Source organism: Rhynchophorus ferrugineus, unplaced genomic scaffold (assembly GCF_030347505.1).
Source record: "Rhynchophorus ferrugineus isolate W39M unplaced genomic scaffold, kcgeb_rfMv2 rfM1, whole genome shotgun sequence".
NCBI lineage: Eukaryota > Metazoa > Arthropoda > Insecta > Coleoptera > Curculionidae > Rhynchophorus > Rhynchophorus ferrugineus.
The window spans coordinates 9,189,399-9,205,669 of NW_027472580.1; positions in this window are offsets into that span (position 1 = coordinate 9,189,399).

The following is a 16,271-nucleotide window of genomic DNA, read 5'->3' on the forward strand; positions in this document are numbered from 1 at the left end:
CAAAGACGGTATTCGCGAACAAAGAAGAAAACAGCCCTTACTTTTTTCGACCCTTCCCACAGGTAATCAGGGAATTTCTCAATACATCTTTTTTATATTCCTCCGCGTGCAATAATGGGAACGTTTTCTATTATTTCTCACCCCCTTTGCTCGCGATCAAATAAATTTAGGTCAGTGGTCACAGGAATCGGACCTCGAGGGGGGCCACCAGGCGCATTAAACGCTAACAATTACAACAGTCTTTATCTCGAAGGATGTATGGGGTCCTTAAGGGGGTAGAACCATCTATCGGCGAGACAATGACACCGGATAAACTTGAGGGGAATTCCTCATGGGGTAGATTACTCGCATTGACCGGATATTAGTGCTTAAGGAGGTGTGGCCGATTCTAAGGGGTTAAAATAGAATTAGAGCAATTGCCTTTTACGGGGAACATTATCCAAATCAAGAAAATAGGGTTTTATTGTTAATAGGAATTTTGCATCTCAATGCTGCTATATTTTGACGTTTTTATGAGTAATTCGTATAGTTTCTACTACTATAAAACTTGACATTCATGTATATTCATCAAACCATATTATAGAACTTTTACAGCATGCCGTCTTCCAATAAGAATTAAATTAAGTTAATTAAATAAGCACAATTCTTTATAATCCCTTATAATTTTTTTAAAGCCATTTTTTACTTAATTTTCGTTAAGCCACAATTATTTGAGAGTAAAATACAGCAATAAATATGAAAATGGCAAATTATCTCAAATTTTATGACTATATTTGAAAAAAATTCAAATGTATAGTTTATTTTATAACTTATTTTTACTTCTGATACTAAAGAGAAATATATAGAGACGGCGTAACTTATTTTTACTTCTGATACGATAGAAATATCACAACCGTCTCGAAAAAAATGGATTCGAGAAATACGCTTTAAAAGTTTGGTTCGATGGCTTGGTTGGCGCAGTGATCAAAGCAACAGGACGGTCCTACTGTTTCTCTGGTCACAGGTTCGAATCCTGCTGGTGCATGATTGTAAATTTGTGATTGTGGTTGTCCAAAAGGCAAGAGTGTAAAAATCTGATAAGGGAAATGATTCCAGTAACACCACTAACTGGTTAAGACCGGATGTCTTCAGGGATGATTTCTCTAAGTTGGTCAGTGGCCCATAGATTTAATGCCTAGGACCATGGTTCGGAGCCCACGTTAAGCAGTAGGTCCAGTCTACATATACCTTAATTTATAAAACGGAGACTCTAGAATATAATAAAAAAAGTTTAGTTTTTAGATGCGGCGTCACTAAAACAGCTATATCTCCAAAAATCATCTTATATATATTCTTAAAAGGTTAAGTTTTGAAAATACAAAGAATATTGATTTTTTCAATTTTCTGTGATATAGTATATATTGTACGATACTATAATAGTATTATACTGAAATTTTCATTAATTTGAACATAAAAGACACCAAAAATAAGAAAACGGAAAAAAATGATAATTTTCACAACTGTATATACGGAAAAAGCGACAAGATTTTTAATATGTTGGATAATAAATTTCTTGGAATATACGTTTCAAAAAGGTTTAAGTATTTTGTGGTGGAATATTAATAATACCCGCCATTATACATCAGTATAATGATAAAAAAACGCAAATCCCAATTTTTGGATTATATATATGAAATATTTTGCGAAATATCTCAAATAGGATAAAGATGAAATTCTGACGTACATATTTTAGACGAAATAGACAAAAATTAAGTTATATTGTATTAGAATTTATATTTTGCTGAAATATCTTTATGATACCGCTATTTTTAGAGGCTCATTTTAATCAATTAAGTTTAATTAGCATCTGAATATACTGAATAACTCAACTATACTGAATGGAACTGTTAGTAATAGTTAACCTTTTTAACAGTTGTTCACATTAATACTTTGCATCTTTACTAATATATATCGCTGATCCAAATACATACGAGCATCTATTAATATTAATCATTAACATTGGGAACCATTATCAATGGTTATTAGGAATATATCAAAATAAAACGAAAAGAGTTCGAATTAAAATACAGAAAAATGACAAAAAAGAAAATCTACATTATACCTATATTAAAACCTATATGGACTTATGGATTTCTATTATGGAGATGTTCTGCTAAAAGTAATTTTTTTAATGTATATTTTAATCTCCTTTTACCAACTAGGGGTTTATCAGAATCAGAAATCTTAGAAATCTTAGAAGTGTACTAAATGGTAAAAACACTGAAAAGTTCTAGTAATTTTTAGTTTATTAGAGACTAAGTAATGACCATTTAAGTTTAGTTAGTTTTTAAGTCACTGAAGAGATAAATGATAAGTTAATCAATAACGACTATTATACATTAAAAAAAGTTTATTTAATGGGAAAAAATTAGTCAAATAAAAAGCACTTTTGTTCATGATATATAAGTTTGTGCTGCTAAAAATAATTATAATAGTTTTACATAATAAATTTTAAGTCCTAGGACATTTTCTGTTATTCTAATCTTTAATCTGAATACCGTAAAAGGGGACGCAATTAAAAAGCGAGTAATATAAATAACGGGGAACTCTATAAAGTGGCGGATATTTTGACGGCTTGATCGCGTGATATAAAACAACTGATTAACAGCAATGGGAATCCTTTTAGGTAATTTTCCACTAATGCACGATACATCTAATTCTGGAAGTCATAAAAGTAACATAAATTAGCACATTTTTTTTCAGTCGATATTTTAATCAAGTTTTTTTCACGTGTTGTCGTTGTGATAATTTAAACAATCATTATTGAATAAATAACGTTTTAATTAAAACGCTATTAATACAAAGTTACATTTGTACGAGGTAGATTTAATAAATTGTTTAACATAATCTTTTTTAAGTTCCCTGCGCCATTTTTTAAAGATTAGAATTTAAAAAATACCTGAAGTTAAACTTGGTTAACAATTATTAATTATAATTTTTTGTTTTCCATCACTTTCCTTATCAAAACTATTAGGTCTTTCACACTTTATCGTTAAGCAAGAGAAAATAATTTAGTGATATATGTAGTCAGGACAGAAAATGTTAAATGTTATATTGTTTTTAGTCACGTCAAGCTTTTGTAATTTTTAGTGACTGAACCTATAGCTTAGCGTGGGCTCCGAACCACCGTCCTCGGCATTAGCCTGACGAGTCATCAACTTTAGAAATTATCCCAGAAGACATCCGGTCTTATCCAGCCTGGTTACTTGCGTGACTGGGATCATTTTCATTGTCGGATTTTACACTCTTGCCTAGTACAGCCACAAATATTAAACAATCACAAACATAAATTTACGACCATGCCTTAGCAGGAATCTAACCCGCGACTATCGCAACAGTAGGAGGACCGTGCTATCGCCTTTACCACTGCGCTACCAAGCCGGCAGTGAGTACAGAAGTATGAGATGTTCGTAAAACTATGCCTTTTATTAGACGCGCTTGCATGTGTTATGATATTTTTTTCATTTTAAATAGGCATTTATTGAGAAACATTGGTATAATAAAGTTCAATCAAAATATTTTTCATTATTTTTATTTCTTGGTTCCTCCAGCCGATATTTTTTTCGCTTGTGATTGTTGTAGTAGTTGCCCCTTTCGTCGCCAATCACAATACGTCACAGAAACCTCTTTTATTTGGGGAGCATGATTCCCCAATGTTTTCCCTGTCTAGGTTTTTACCGCATCTTTGACTTTTTTTTTATTTTTAGGATGAAAAAGTAACGGGCCTGTCTTCGGAGCCTATTCTTTACTCTCATTAAATTGTTTAGCTTTCTGGGGAAATCTGTGATGTTTGTGATTTCAATCGTTGATGAGGTTTTCAATTTGCATTTAACTAGTAAGCTTAGACACTACTGATTCAATTTGGCGATAGTGATTAAATCTGTATGTGGGATCCTATACCATTAATTTTGCAATTTATTTATCATCTTAATTTTTAAAAATTTTTGTTGGTGTTCTACTAGGAAAAAAAAAGTTCAATTCATCTTACCAAGATATTTTCCACATTTAAAACTTTCTTTTTAATATGCTTATAGCCTTTCTTTGCAACTTTCTTTGATTCGTTGCTCTAGACTATTTAGTGAATTTTGTTAATTGCTAGAAGAGCAGTAATTTCTGCAGGATGTCTGACGACTAATACAAAATCGAAGTAATAGTAAACATAAATTTCTGCAAACAACTGAACTCTCTTTATATTAAGCACTATCTACTCTTACATTGTTTATTGATTTTCTACTGAGAAAAACGTTCCACCCATCTTGCCCAGATGTTTTTCACATTCAATTTTTCATGCAAAATTAGAATGTTTTCGATATGTCTTTTTTAGCGATATAGCGATACAACTTTTTATAAATCTTGATTCGTTCGTATACTTGTTGCATTTTGCCAATCATTATAAGTCCTTTTACAGGATGTTCTGACGACTCTCATCTTCTGTATGAGACCTGTGACTTAAATATATTTTAGGGTAAATGATGTGGCTCGGTGAATGGAGGTAAAACGAAATGAAACAATGATGTTTACATTATGTGACCGTTATTTATTGGCTATATAAAAAAATGTGGAAAATACAATTAGATAAAACGGATGCCAGCGGTGTTACCTGGAGACGAGGCTTGGGCAGTCGATGGTGGCACGTCTAAACCAAACGATGGCCGAGTACTGAATGAATCGAAATACCCTTCAATAACATTCCAGATAAACGTCTCGGGGTTGCTAGCTATTCGTTATCGTGCTCTAGTTGTCGCTGCTGGCACCCCGCCCGTGTTCAACATCTGGGATTATATTTCCGGGTATTTTGTAGACCGCTATTCCACGATATAAAATTCGACATGCCTCAAGGTCGCTACAATACTCCCCTGCCAGAATTTTACATGCCAGAATAATGTGCTGCATGAAAAGGGCTTTGAAAAATTTGATAATTCGAAACGGTTGTGGTTGGTACGGTCGCGATCTGGTACGGCTGTTGATATCTTCCGGTCTTATACACACCGTGCTTCATCGTCGCTTTGGCACTTGATTGTAGTCCATCGACGACTTTGAGAACAAATCTGAGGAAAGATCGATTGTTCGACGACGTGGTAACTTATTTTCTTCGACGACGAGACGTTAGCAATTCTGGTACCTTGGCGAAGACATGACGAGTCTACGGTGACTACAATCGGTACCTAACTTCTGGAGCTGCTCTGTGACTAATCCGTAGTCACATACGTTACGGTAATTCAGAAAAAACAAATAACCACTGTATCCGACCGAAGTTGCCCAAAGCTTTTCAAATCAAAATGTCTGCCATTATGATGGAGACGGCGAGCGAAGGAAGACATTATGATTTAGACATAGCGCCGAAAGAAATGTTTAGCGGAGACGCTGATGATTAAGCAGTGATGTAAAAATATCTATGAGTTCAAAAGATTGTGGAAGAAAATTTTGACAAAAAAAATAACTAAATTGGAAATAATGAAATGAAATTGAAGCTTCATTGTTCCAGGTCTAAAATAAAATTTAATGAGGAACAAATGTTTGAATGAATGTAACATAGAAGGAATTTGAAAAGGAATGGGAATAAAATGAAAAGGAATATTGAAGGTAAAATCGAAAACGAATCGAATTAAAAATATTGAAAGTTTTGATACAAAAAGTATAACGGCCACGTAAAATACACCATGCTGCACGTACCCGCCATTCACGAGTCCAAACCCAATTTTGCGAAAGATCACGTCGGGGTCACCACTTTAGGGTAAATGATGTGGCTCGGTGAATGGAGGTAAAACGAAATGAAACAGTGGTGTTTACATTATGTGACAGTTATTTATTGGCTATGTAAAAAAATGTGAAAAATACAATTAGATAAAACGAACGGATATAAATACTTGTTAAATAACTGAACATTTTTAATGTCAGGCACTTTAAATAAACCTTCGAATTGTTTAATATCACTCGAAACTCTTGTAAACATTTTCCTGAATCATGATGATATGACCATCAATCGACCATTTTTATATTAATAAATAAAATTCTGATTTTCATGTCAACGGTCATCAACTAGTAAATTATACATTCGTACATGATTTGAATTGACATTGTTTTAATTTTACTAAAAACTTATTGCGTTGCCCACGTATTAATAAAATATAATTTAGATTTGTAGAAATAATCCTTTATTTTATATATCTGTAATAATGATAAAACATAATTAATAAGAATAGATCTTAAGATATTTATTTCTTAATGGGGTTAAGCTAATAGCGATCCTTCTTCTTATGTCGTCTTTTTGGATAGCTATTAAACTAAAGTTCTCTGTCTGTTTATATTCTGTCGGCTTTTGGATTGTGTTTTCAGCCATTCATCATTCATTGTCATAGCTGTTATTAAATTTAGACTGATTCTTTAATTTCTTGAACTTTAAGGAAATTATTTTCCATATAGATTTATACTTGGTTTGGGAAAAACTCATGATGGTTTGTTTTTTTTTGCTAATATAAATTAATTACAAATTACTCTGACACCGCTAGACGATTGCTGGAAAGGTAAGGTTTCGAGAAATACTTTGAGAGTTCAAGGAAATTTGGTGTAATTGTTACGCTATATTTTGCAATAATTTTACTAGAGAAAGATCGCTGTACAAATTTGGTGAAATGATTGATCTACCGTAAACTACTAGAGAGATTAGGTCAAAATGGCTGGAATGGAATAATAGGTCAATTATTATATGCCTACGTGACAATGTCCGACCACACAATTTCTTGAAGAGTCATCAAAAATTGGGGGAGCTTGATTTGAATTTTTCCTCAGTTATTATGTCTCTTTTTATTTTTGTATGTCTATAGTTACATTCTTATTCTATTCAGCAAGTTTTCGATCTTTGTAAAAAAGCTCCTTTTTTCAAAAAAGCGCTTTCATAAATTTGTATCCATGTTTACTTTTCTGTCTCTTCTGTTATTCGTTTTACTAGTGCTCCGCTTTTGGTTTTATTTTCTTTTGTTTCCATTCTTCTTTCTTCTGAACACCATGTTGTTTGTTCTTGGTCAGATCTTTTTTTGTGTTAAAACCATAGGTGAATTGCACTGCATCCAATGATGACCTTAAAATATTTCCAGAGTTGTTAATTTGATTATTCTAGGCATTGTTTCCTATCTGTGTTAAATGATCTATGAATGAATATATTGATAAATAAAGTTGAACTATACCTAAAAACTGTTGTTTTAATATCAAGGGTTTATATATTTTAACAAATTTTAATTACAACTTTAATTTTTCGAAATTTAAGGAAATATCTCCCATACCTGATTTAGGAAGCAGGCAGTCCGGAGGCTTAAACGAGTCTTGAGTTCTGCTGTTACTTTTTCTGCGGTAGTTTTATTTTGTCTGGTCATAATGTTTTATTGTTTGTCGGTCTTTGATAGTTAACAGTGAACATGCTAAAATACATTAATAGGCTATTGAAAGCAAAGCTGTTAATATTGAAATAACAAGAAATAATACAAAATATACAGAGTAATTTTTAAAAAATAAACGGAATCTTAACCTGACTTAACTTATTTTACACAGAAAGTAAAATTAGTCCTTGTACTTTGTACAGTACATCATCGTACAACAATTTGCAAAAAGAATAATACGAACCGAATGTTAAGTATTCTGTTTCTATGTTAATCTATCATGTTTTCGCTAATACATCATCATTCTGTTAGAGAACAGCTATAAAAAAACCATTAAAAAGATGCAAATATTTAATTGTTATGGTATCGAAAGTTTGGCCATTAACCGAGATCGTTTGTTTCAACCAGAATTTATTAATATACTGCGGCTTGTTTCCGTCTTTTTACAGCACAAAAAAAGTCTGTTTTGACACGCAGTAATTTATATGATACGTGAGTGTTAAGTTCATTAATCACAATCAAGTTGGACGTTTTGAAAATATATTCCACAAATTTTACCTACTATAATATGTTTTTTTTAGTGTTTTTTAACTGACAACAAATATAAATATATATATATATATATATATATATATATATATATATATATATATATATATATATATATATATATATACAATATTTAATATGCAATAGTTCTATGCTGCTAAGCGATGTTAAACCTGAGAAGATCGTAATATACAGATATACTGAACTTTGAAGAATATTTTTTTATATACTGCAAATTATATTAATTTCAAAAGTTTGTGTATAGTTTTAGAAAGTTATAACAGGTGAAAAAGTATAAAAGCATAGAAAAACTATTAATTTACTTAAAAAAATGGTTTTATTTAACGAAAAGGAGAGGCGATTTTTGAACGGCGATACAAAACTGACATTGAGGGTAAAAAGAGGGTCTATCTTCTATATCTCACTTGTAACACCATGCAAAATAGATGATAAATCTTCAGATTACAGTGCAATTTTGTAGCCAATGCAGTACTAATCGCACAATGTAACACCTCCCTCCTGAAGAAGAGGCCACAGAGATGGACGTGGTCATTGTCCCGTCTGGACAGCTTGTAATTCTAATACAATAAGGTTTAGGGTTTCTGATATGGCTCGGTAAATGGAGGTAAAACGAAATGAAACAGTGGTTTTTACATTATGTTACCGTTATTTATTGGCAACATAAAATGTGGAAAATACAAAATAAATAAAAGGGATAGCAGTGGTTACCTGGAGACGAAGCTTGGACAGTCGCTGCTGGCACCCCGCCCGTGTTCTACATCTGGGATTATATTTCTGGGTATTTTGTAGACCGTTATTCCACTATGTAAAATTCGACATGCCTCAAGGTCGCTACAAAGGTTTAAGTGTTGCCTGTACCTTTGCCAGCCAGTTTGCTTCAGAAAATCTTCGAAATAGCTTTGTTTTTAGCAAATATCCAAGGTATCCCTCTATGAAATGGTTTTCCAAGTTTTGACGACTTCAGTTTCCAAGAGTCTACGGCTAAGAAACTAAGCTACACTTTCGGTGGTCATTCACTCTGAAGGTCGCGGTTCTCTTTACATTCCAGTAGGCTAAGTTAATGCACAATGATGCATGTATTGGGAATCCATGTACTAGGGCTGTGTTTCAAATCTTCAATGTTTCTTACTTGGGATATTTTAAGCCTCCTATCCAACTTTTGCGACCTTACAGCTTCAGCTGCGATATAACAGGTTAAATGAAAGGTCCCTAGCCTGCTACATAGATGGCGCTACTAGAATTAAATCCATATACTTTTTAGTTAGCCATAGCACTCAAAAGATGCGTGTATATATTGGACAGCTGTCGGATCATTAGTTTGTGAAAATGCTATATTTGAGTGAAGCAATTTTTGTTATTGTGAAAAAAATGGATTAAAAGGAATTTTGCGTGTTGATAAAATATTGCTTTTTGAACGGAAAAATACAGTTGAAGCAAAAACTTGCCCCAGGAAAATCAACCATCAAGGATTGGTATGCAAAGTAACCGATCATGAACGCAGTGGACACCCAAAAGAGGTTGTTACCGATGAAAACATTAAGTAAATCCACAAACTGATTTTGAATAACCGTAAATTGAAATTGAATGAAATAGCAGACACTCTAAAAATATCAACTGAACGTGTACATCATATCATTCACGATTATTTAGGTATGAGAAAGCTCTGTGCAAAGTGGGTGCCGCGCGAACTCACTTTTGATCAAAAACCATTAGTTGCTGATTCGGAGCAGTGTTTGAAGATGATCAAGCGTAATAAACCCGAGTTTTTGCGTCGATATGTGATAGATGAAACATGGCTCCATCGTTTTACTCCGAAGTCCAATCGACAGTTATCCGAGTGGACTGCACACGATGAACCCGCTCCAAAGCGTGGGAAAACGCAACAGTCGGTTGGCAAGGTTATGGCGTCTGTATTTTTGGATGCGCATGGAATAATTTTCATTGAATGCTTTGCACGACAACTTTCAAAGACAATGCACTGTGTCGCAAGTCAGTGAAAACGATGGCAAAAATCTATGAGTTGGTCTTTGAATTGCTCCCTCATCCACCGTATTCTCCAGACTATTTCCTGCTCTCAGATCTCAATTTTCGTCGAATCGTCGTGATCGCCGAATCTGAGACCTATTTTGAAGCAAAGGACAAATCGTACTACAAAAATGGTATCGAAAAGTTGGAGGGTCGCTATAATCAGTGTATCACCTTTGAAGGGAATTATGCTGAATAAAAAAAAACTGATATTGCCAGAAAAAATATGTTTCGCTATGGTAGGCCGGGGACTCTTCAATTGATCTGTTAGTCATCATCTTGTTTGGTCATCAAAAAAAAATAATGAATATTTTTTAATAATAACTTTTTTGTTAGTATCAAAACTGAAAAATTCCTAACCTAAATATTTTTAGACATTCCTAAGCTATATAGAATACACATATATAGAATAGAATCTGAATACACTTCTTATTGACTGTTCTTCTTGCTGTTCTCATTAAGGTCGACAAAACGACTAATAAAGAAATAATTTTGTTTCATGATAATTAAAATATTGGTTCTTAGTATCTTAATTTGATTTTATTCCCATTTTATATGTCCCAAGCTTGACGTATGACATTAAATGCCTTAACGAAGTCAACAAATGAGGTTGAACTTTTTTCATTAATTGTCTTATGTTAAATATATGGTCTTGTATAATTATTCCTTTTCGTAATTCATTCTGTTAGCAATTTATCTACTACAGATTTTAGACGATTTTTCATAATTTGTTCATATATCTTCATAGATGTACACTACATAATAATCGCTCGTTCCCCAGTATACTCTATTATTCTCTTTTTATCTTATATACAACTTTAGTTTTTTAGTCTTATATATATAACTATAGTTACATGCTTATTTTCTTTAACAAATTTTAAATCTCTGTAATAAAGTTCCCCTTTTCAAAAAAACCCTTTCATCAATTCGAATCCATGTTTGCTTTGCTGCCTCTGCTTTTTTTATATTTATTTCCATTCTTCTTTATTGTGAGCACCATGCTGTTTGTTCTTGCACAGATCTTTTTTGTTAAAATCACAGGTCAATTTTGCTGCATCCAATGATGAGTTCTTAAAATATTTCCAGAGTTGTTAAGTTGTTTATTCTCGGTGTTCTTTCATATCTCGTTTCCGATCTCTGAATGAATATATTGATAAATAAAGTTGAACTATGCCTAAAAATTGTTGTTTTAATGACCAAGTTTACATATTTTAACAGGTTTTATAACAATTAACAGGAAAACCAACGTTATTCATAGACGTTATAACAATAATAAAGTTATCTCGATTTTTTCTGCGCCATTTATAACAATGACATTAATTTACATTGCACGAAACAATGAAACTACTAATAAGTAAGGAAAACACGATCGATCTAATCATATATTCAATCATTCGTCATACGTCGAATGTATCAAGTAAACCGGGAGTCGCGCTAGGCGTATGGAAAACAATCGAAGAAATATAATGTTAAAACATGCAAAGACAATGCAAATGTCATACGTCAACTTGGAGTTCGTTCAACCTAGAGGTTAAAGCTCCCCTGAAACGGCCTTACGTCCAAGTGAGATCCCACCTAGACGCCGAATGCATCAGGGATCGAAACCATTTCAATTGTAAATCGATGGTGAGCGTAATTTTTTTCTAAATGTCAAGCGGGACAAAAAAATATTTTCATTAGAAAAAAAATTATCGTAGAAAATAAACTCTAATCATATTGTTAACTCTCTAGTCCCTTACTCAGAATTAATTGTCAGATATGGGTCAGGATGATGAAAGGACTGTTTTTTTTTGAATCAGTAGAAGAGATACAACAAAAGATAAATTTATTAAGAAACGTCATTATTGATATTATTTACTGTGAATTAAATACAAACATGTATAAAGAAGGTTATGTATATTTTGTCATAAAAATTGACATTTTTTAAAAAATTTGGGTACATTTTGCGTACAGTTTTCCAAGTTTCATAAACATTTGCTTACTCTGTTTGTTTATACGCCTACGTTTATGTGCATATTAGAGAATACCCCGAATGGGGAAAATGACTACCACAATAATTAATTTCAAATATTATTCTGTTATTCTAAATGATAAGTCATCCTTTGCTGATACTACAGCAATATGTAGATTATTACGAGCTACTAAAAACTGTTACAGTAGATTTGTAAAATAAACAAATTGTTTAGTAATAATTATTGACTGTAATAGTGAGTAATAGACCTAAAATCAACCTCCTGCATGACAATATCGAATCACATATTACAAGACCGATAATATAGCGAAAAAATCTAATACTAACACACCAGTTTGGGTTTGTTAACAAGCATTCAACAAATGACCAGGTCCACAGAATAACAAATGTTATTGGAAAAGCCTACGATAGTAAAAAAGTATGCTCAGCCATATTGTTAGATGTAGAACAAGCCTTTGATAAGGTTTGGCAATGAAGGCCTTATTCATAAACTACAGAAAATGTTACCAAAACAACATACCGAACTACTAAAATCGTACGTTACAGCCAGAATATTTAGAGTTAAACATAAAGAAGCTTTTTTGAATTATGCGGATGTTCTGCAAAAAGTAGCATAAACAAAATAAAAATATTTCAGAATAAAGTCCTGGGAAGTATTGTGGGCGCACCCAAATACTACAGGACTGAAAACCTACATCGACGCCTTCACATATCCATACTCAGCCAAGAAATCAAAACAATTGCAAGGGGGTATGAGGAAAAACTCCATTCTCATGGGAATATTGAGATATTGCAACAGGACACAGACTCAAAAGAATCAAACCATCTGATCTTGTGTAGTGTTGTGTAGTAAGTTGCATATAATAAAAAATACAGCAGTGACATATATAAACATTATTTCATCAGAAACTGAGATAGGGCCGATGGGTCTCCTAGTTATATAGCTAGATTTTAGTTATCATAAAGAAAAATTATTGGTTAGTCGGAAACGATTAATAACAACGTAATAGTTAAATAATAAAACAAAACATATTGCAAGAGCTGTGAAGGACACACTGCCGTAGTTCGAATGGGTAATTTTGACCAGGTTTTGTTTTTTTTTCCAAAATGACCAGTTGGAACCAAATGGTCTTTTGCTGACGTCGCTTTGGTTTCAGGATTCAGAAATTGGGTTTTGCAGGCGATAGCGATAGTAGGATACGACTGGGATTGCTATAATGTTTAACTATCGAGATTAATCAAGTTATTTTCTGACATGTTCTGAAGAACTGAGCTGAGACTGAAGACTGAGAAAGTTCATGAAGCTTTTCACGAACGGAATGCCTGATTCTCATAAACCTTGGGGCATTGAGTAACATTCGAAGATAGGTGATAAGGACTTTTTTAAGTTGGAGTCTGAAGAATAGTCTGAGTTTTTTTGGGGTTAATCTGCAGTCGCCAAAATTTATACCACGCAATCGCTTGGTTGAGTTGGACTTGAAGTTGTTGCAGATGGTGTCGGGACTGTAACCGGTGGTGAAGAGAGCTGTATCGTCTGCATAAAATGCTGTGTGTGATTGCTTAGGAAGTGGAAAATCAGCCATGTACAACTTGAATAGGGCTGGGACTAGTGGGAATCCTGCAGATATTTTCTCTCGAGAGACAGAGACATAGAGTTTTCCCATTACCACTTGTTCTGCTCGTTGCAATATAATATAAAGTATAAAAATATTTTGATTAATATGTATCGGTTCAATTTCCTTATTAAAGGTGTTGTTAAAGTGATAAATATGTCAGAATACATGCGGTGTCATTCACTTTTAACTTCCTCATCAGATTTGTATGGTTTTTCATGCATTCTATTTTTCTATAACATTTTATTGTTATTAGACTTGTTTAGTGCAGTAACTTGATCCTTTGACTGGATATCTTGTTTTGCCTATCCAATTTATTTGTATCTTTTAAAGTCTAAACTTTCACCGCTTTTTATTTTATAATTATTTATAAATTGTTTGAATTTATCTTCTGCTATTCCACCAACTACTGAAACTTAATGTATTCATTGACCATTTATTATGTTTATTAAACACTGATACTCTGTATGAAGTGCAAGTAGAAGAAAATACAAGAAAATACATTCGGTCTTTTATCAGAGATAAACCAACGAAATTATTACAAACTATGAATCCAATAGCGTATGAAGCTGATCTATTTATTACGATTAAACGCAGATGTATACCGGAAAAAACATAATACGGTAACAGAGTAATCAATAATCTAAGTTTAAATACTGAAATTAAAAGAGAACAATAAAAAATATAAATGTAATCAATGTGATTAGATTGAATAAAAAATTTGGTAGTTGAGAAAAACTTGCAACATTGTTTAATGTTATAGCATCTGTATAATATTAAAATTGAACCATATTGGCGACAATAAATATAGGTAATAGTGAATATAAAATATTGATAAATTATGAGCTAGGAAAAGTTAGGAAAGAGAGAAGTAGAATACTAGTATATAGTAAGAAAAATAAAATAACAGGGAATAAAGAGATAATTAAAAGAGGAATCAAGGAAATGGAAGCTGATAAACGAAAGCTATGAAAAAATAATGATAACAAAACACCCGACGAAAGTAATATTGAGTATAATTTGCCAATCATAGAATGAGAAAATTCGACGACTTAATTGGCCAAAAGAAGTAACCAAAGTTAACAAAGCTGATATTAATCCAAATAAGTCATCAGGTTATGACTTAATAACAGGACAATTGCTGCAAAAACTACCAAGTCGTTTGAAATATGACTGAAATTATCATGATTCCAAAGCCTGGAAAACCATAAAATCAAATGAAAGGCTCTAGACGTATCTCACTGTTACGAGTAATATTAATACTGTATTACCAGTAAACATAGTCTTAAGATCCTTGTTCATAACCTATAGAAAATGTCTTGAAGGAAATCCTAATCTATAATAAAAAAGGTCAAGCAGTTGTATCACAAGCAAGTGTATTGTACCCGATTCTTTATCTACTCTACACTTGTGATGGAAAATATCACGATGGCTACATTTGCTGATGAGAATGAAATTATTCTTGTTGGAGACAATAGCAAAAAAGTCACATGGAAATAACAACCGACAATTGGCAATATATAGAATTGTACTCAAGACTGAAAAATAAAAATTAACGAAGGTAAAGCTGGGTATGTACAATTCACGTATAATTAGACTGCATAAGCACCAGTAGATAATACTATCACTCCATATATCAACATGGAACTTGTAAAAAAGCAAAGGAAACATTTGAAATTAAGAATATGTATGGGTTAATTGAAAGAAAAATCGCAATTATCACTACCTAATAAATTGATATTATATATGGTATGGAAACCTATATGGACAGGTGGAGTTCAATTATGGGGATGTTCTACGAAAAGTAATATGAATACATACAATTCCAGGACAAAGTCCTGAGAACTATTGTAAGTGCACCCACATACTACGTGACTGATTATTTCCACCGGGACATTCAGATACCGACTGTCACTCAGAAAACTAAGAAAAGCGTAAGGAGACACGAGCAGAGACTTCATTCTAGTGTCAATAAGTCCATTCAATGTCAATAACGAAGTAACTCTTAGGTGACAACATCAGAACAGGACATAGACTCAAATGAATCAGTCAATTTGATCTCGTGTAGTCTGGTATAGGGAGGTGCATTTGATAGAAAAACAGCAAGATTAATGCATAAATTATAAAGACAAAATGTAGGTTAGTCTCCAACCATTAGTAACAATGAAATATGCGTAAATAAGCAATAAACAAAAAAAATCTATTTAAAGTGAATAAATGATCAGAATATCAATGAATAATAAAGGATCTAATATATGAACTCCATGGATAACATCGATTTAAAGAGAAATGGGATAAAAACAATGGAAGTAGAAATAAAATCCGTATGTTATTGCCCACGCATCAGCGGTTATCGGACATTTTTCACTGTACGTATTGCGTGTTGCGTGATTATCATTTCGACATTAAGGAATAACATAATCGACGATTACAAATGTTTCTTCGCCCACGCCGGCTCGATTTTTTTTCTCGCGACAATCGGCGATGCATTTTAAATAAAGAACGCGCAAAAACCGATGCATATAATTTTATTTCAGCTCAGCTCGGGCGGCTGTGGAAGGAATTCTTAAATATGTATTATGTAAATGATTAGTCTATTGTTCGTACTGAATATCTATTCATATCCATTTTAATATATGCCCGTACCTTGAACGAGTCGATTTGATTACTGGATATTTG